Below are 4,971 nucleotides of genomic sequence, written 5' to 3'. Positions count from 1 at the left end.
TTGCCCAGTTCAGCCTTACTTTTGCAGTGAGGTTCAAATTTTCAGGAACAAGAGAAAAGCCAGTTCTCCAAAGAGATAGCAGGTGCATGATTTAGGCAATGAATATTCACACCATGCTCTTGTCTTTGGAATTTTTATTCCCAAATCTGTTCTCAAAGAAGTAAAAGTTAAAATAAATACATTAATGAATTAACTAATCAATTAAAAGGGCTCTCTTGTCAATTATTATCTGCTCTCATCTCTGCATGGCCACAGGGATATCTAAATTCCTCACCCTGGATTATCTTTGATGTAACAAGGGATTGCAAGGTGGATATTACAGTGTGTGTGTGTGTGTGTGTGTGTGTGTAAATTGATCTAAATTTTCCCTTTGGCCTCTGCCTTCCTTACTCTCCGTTGCTATGATGCCTAGGGCTATGCCTTACTAGCAATACTTCTCAATTATTGACAAATCAACTCCGGGAATTTTCAGTTATTGGAATTCTGGTCCTCCGATTCAGAATGAAGTCCCTAGTTACAAGGAAAAAAAGACCGGATGCTTAGATACCACATTTTTCAGGTTTTTGACACGACTGTCAAGACTGCTTAAGATCTGCCTCTGGTGAACACACACACACACACACACACACACACACACACACACACAGAAGGAGAAAGAAAGAGAGAGAGAGAGACCAGGCACACTTTTTTTTATTGTTTTCTCCTTATTGGCCTCGCTCTCCAGTGGGCTGACAGACTAGGGCAGTCCCCAGGACTGAAGACAAGCCTGTTCTTTGTCCCCTCCCCGCAGCAAAGGGCGGGGAGTTGAATCTGCAGTGAATGTTCATGCAGGCCTTGGTGGGATCCCAGTCCAGTCTTCTGCAATACAGACAATTTCTTGCTCATGATTAAGTAGTATATGTAGATTTACTGGTTTTTAGGTCAATGTATCTTATGCCATAACAAACAGCCAGATATTTTTTTCAAGTGTTTGTCCCTCTTTCCATTCTCACAGTGGATAAAAGAGAACAGGATGATTTGGGGTCTGGTGGTAAATGCAGAGATATACAGTAGAGTAATTTTTGGTGAGGTCTATATTTTATCTACAAAACTTCTTGACAGTTGAAGAGGAGTGGAGGACTCCACACATGGAGTTTTTTTTTTTTTATTAAATCTTTATTGTTCAGATTACATTTGTTCCTTCCCCTCCCCATAACTCCCCTCCTCCCAGTTCCCGCCCCACCCTCCGCCCTCACTCCCCACCCACTATCCTCATCCATAGGTGCACAATTTTTGTCCAGTCTCTTCCCCCATCTCCCACACCCCTTTCCCCCCCAAGAATAGTCAGTCCATTCCCTTTCTATGTCCCTGATTCATTATAATCACCAGTTCATTCTGTACATCAGATTATTTATTCACTTGATTCTTAGATTCACTTGTTGATACATGCATGTTTGTTGTTCATAATTTGTATCTTTACCTTTTTCTTCTTCTTCCTCTTCTTAAAGGATACCTTTCAGCATTTTATATAATACTGGTTTAGTGGTGATGAACTCCTTTAGCTTTTTCTTATCTGTGAAGCTCTTTATCTGACCTTCAATTCTGAATGATAGCTTTGCTGGATAAAGTAATCTTGGTTGTAGGTTCTTGGTATTTATCACTTTGAATATTTCTTGCCATTCCCTTCTGGCCTGCAAAGTTTCTGTTGAGAAATCAGCTGACAGTCGTATGGGTATTCCCTTGTAGGTAATTGAGTCTCTTTCTCTTGCTGCTTTTAAGATTCTCTCTTTGTCTTTTGCTCTTGGCATTTTAATTATGATGTGTCTTGGTGTGGTCCTCTTTGTATTCCTTGTGGTTGGGGTTCTCTGCACTTCTTGGACATGTAAGTCTATTTCTTTCACCAGGTAGGGGAAGTTTTCTGTCATTATTTCTTCAAATAGGTTTTCAATATCTTGCTGTCTCTCATCATCTGGTACCCCTATAATTCTGATCTTGGTGCGTTTGAAACTGTCCCAAAGGCTCCTTACACTATCTTCGTATTTTTGGATTCTTTTTTCATTTTGCTTTTCTGGTTGGGTGTTTTTTGCTTCTTTGCATTTCAAATCTTTGACTTGATTCTTGCGCTCCTCTGGTCTGCTGTTGGGTGTCTGTATAATATTCTTTATTTCAGTCAGTGTATGCTTAATTTCTAGTTGGTTCTTTATCACAACATCGAGGGTCTCATTAGATTTCTTGAGGCTCTCATCAAGTTTATCGGCAGTTTCTAGCAAATTATTGAAAGCCCTCAAAAGTGTGTTTTTTAGCTCTATATCCTCCATTTCTGTCATGTTTTTTTGTCTCCGCATTTTTTATGCTTTCTTGGTGCACCCCCTTGTGGTCTTTGTGCACAGTCTTGTTCTAGTTAAGCCTTGATTGTTGTAGTTAATACTAGAGGGATTTGACCACCAGGCCGACTGGCTGTGAGAATCAGCTGTGTCTGCAGTGGGAAAACTTCTGTCCTCTGGAGAGGTGCTAATCTAGCCTTTGCCTGAGGCTATCTGGCAAATGGCTCTGCGCAGGGCTTGGGCGGGTCGGGTAGCAGGGGATCTACAGGGCGGGCGGAGGGAGCAGTTATGGCTGCTCTCAGTCCCGTTCCCAGAGGCTCTGCTTCTCAAAACCCCAGCAACTGCTGCAAACCTCGGAGAGAAAGCTGCCCTCACGTTCCGACTGATGCCAGACAATCCCGCTTCTCCCGTTGAGTCTGAGTCCCTAGAGACTCGGCCAGATCTGGAGCTCAGAGTCTGAGACTCCCTCCTGATTGAAAACGACAACCGCACCCTCAGCCACCAGCCGGCTCCTCGCACACCTCCGTACCTTTGTATTTTCCACACTGCGCCTCCTCTGAGCCTTGGTATACTGTTCTCTTTCCTTTTAGTTGAAGAAACTCTCCTCAGCCAGCCTTCCTGTGGTTCTGGGTGATGTCCATTCCGTCTTTTAGTTCTATTTCTGAAGTGGTTGTTTGCCACAACAATCTCTGGTGTTTACCTAAGCCGCCATCTTGGTTCTCCGAGATGGATTCCACATGGAGTTTTTTTATGTGGAGTGCACATGGACAGGGTAGGATGTGTGCCTCCCACAACCCCATATTCTTAATTTTCTCTTGCTTCCCTTTGAATCTCTGATCTGATCCCACATCCTAAGACCCAGAGAACTACTGTGTTCACTTTAGACCCTGTGTGAGATGTTTTCTGAGGTGCCGAGCTTGCAATGAGAAGAACAAAATCTTTTTGTTAATAAGGGGTATGAAAGCTGGATATTTATCAGATCTCACCTTTTAGCTCCCAAGAAATCCCTTTCTTTAAAAACTCAAACCACAACATATGGTATACATTTTATGAGTAGGTTGAGGGAGGGCTGCTTAGAGCTATAAAGCCTGGGACCAATCTACAATTTGAAGATAACAGCTACAAGTGGGGCCTAAAGTCTTTGAGCTTGTCTGTGAAGAGATTATAAAAATATTAATCAGGAAAATGTTTGAGGAAGTCATAAGCCCAAGAGGGGCTGGGAGGGCTGGGCGAGTGGCGCTGGTCTCCTGGGAACTTCCTCTGAGACATTAAATTTAATGTGGAGAGACACCAGTGAGGAAAACAGAACTTGCCAGGCCAATAGGAAACCAGAATGACCCATGCTCCTTCTCCCATCACTTAACGTCCATCTCCAGAACTAAGCATGGTGCTGTGGTCCACATCCCAGCATATTATGTTCTGAGGCCCAGGGAATAATACAATCTCCTCAGGGCTCTGTGTTCCCTTTAGTCCTCACATCTCCTGTTGGAAAGAAGTTCTCTGACTTCAGATCTATGATTTTTAACTGTTTCTGGACTGAAAATAGCACAGGGCACAGGAAGTAATGTGGTTAGAGTGTGGTGGTGTAGATAACAAACAGACATTGAGGTAGGTATCTGAATACATCTTACGAACAATAGAATGTAAGAATTGTTGGTTAAAATTTGTCAAAGGAGTTCACATAAATGCTAACAATATCCATTTGATTTATTGATTTTTAAATATGTTTTTAATAATTTTTAGAGAAAAAGGAAAGAAGAGGGATAGAGAGATAGAAGCATCAATGAGAGAGAAACATCAGTGATCCACTGCATTCTGCTTACCCTATACTGGGAATTAAGCCCACAACCTAGGCATGGGCCCTTACCTGGAATCAAACTGGTGACCTCCTGGTTCCTGGGTTGATGCTCAACCACTGAGCAACACCAGATGGGCTTGATTTATGAACACAGCAGTTATGTTGACAGCAACACCAACAATAAAACAGAAACATGATTATCATCAGCATGTTCAATGTAATTAAAATTATATCCATAGCAATATAACTGTATGTCTTTCTATTTAAATATCATTCCCTATATACCAATAGTTTGTAACAAATCTGACAGAATAAGAAATAACATAAAGAAGGTCCCTTCCTGCCTTCATTAATCTAATTGTTTTGGGATGCAAGGCTGGATGAAAAGGAATACTCAATTATACTATTATTAGAGGCCCAGGACACAAAATTCCTGCATGGGTGTATGTGTGTGTGTGTGTGTGTGTGTGTGTGTGTGTGTGTGTGTGTGTGTCTCAGCCTAGCCTGCACCCTTTCCAATCTGAGACCTCTTGAGGGATGTCCGACTGCCCTCTCACAATCCAGGACTGCTGGCTCCCAACTGCTTACCTGCCTGCCTGCCTGATTGCCCCTAACTGCTTCTGCCTGCCAGCCTGATCACCCCATAACCACCCCCGGCCAGCCTGATTGATGCCTAACTGCTCCCCTGCCAGCTCAATTGCCCCTAATTGCCCTCCCCTGCAGGCCTGGTCACCCCTAAGTGACCTCCCCTGCAGGCCTGATCGCCCCCAACTTCCCTCCCTTTCCAGCCATCTTGTGGGGGCCACCTTGGACCACATGGGGGCAGCCATCTTGTGTGTTGGAGTGATGGCCAATTTGCATATTACTCTT

This window comes from Myotis yumanensis, unplaced genomic scaffold (genome assembly GCF_028538775.1).
Source record: "Myotis yumanensis isolate MYYU_CA2020_CCGP unplaced genomic scaffold, mMyoYum1.0.hap1 SCAF_10, whole genome shotgun sequence".
Lineage (NCBI taxonomy): Eukaryota > Metazoa > Chordata > Mammalia > Chiroptera > Vespertilionidae > Myotis > Myotis yumanensis.
The sequence above is the reverse complement of the archived record's forward strand: the minus strand, read 5'-3'. Positions refer to the sequence as shown.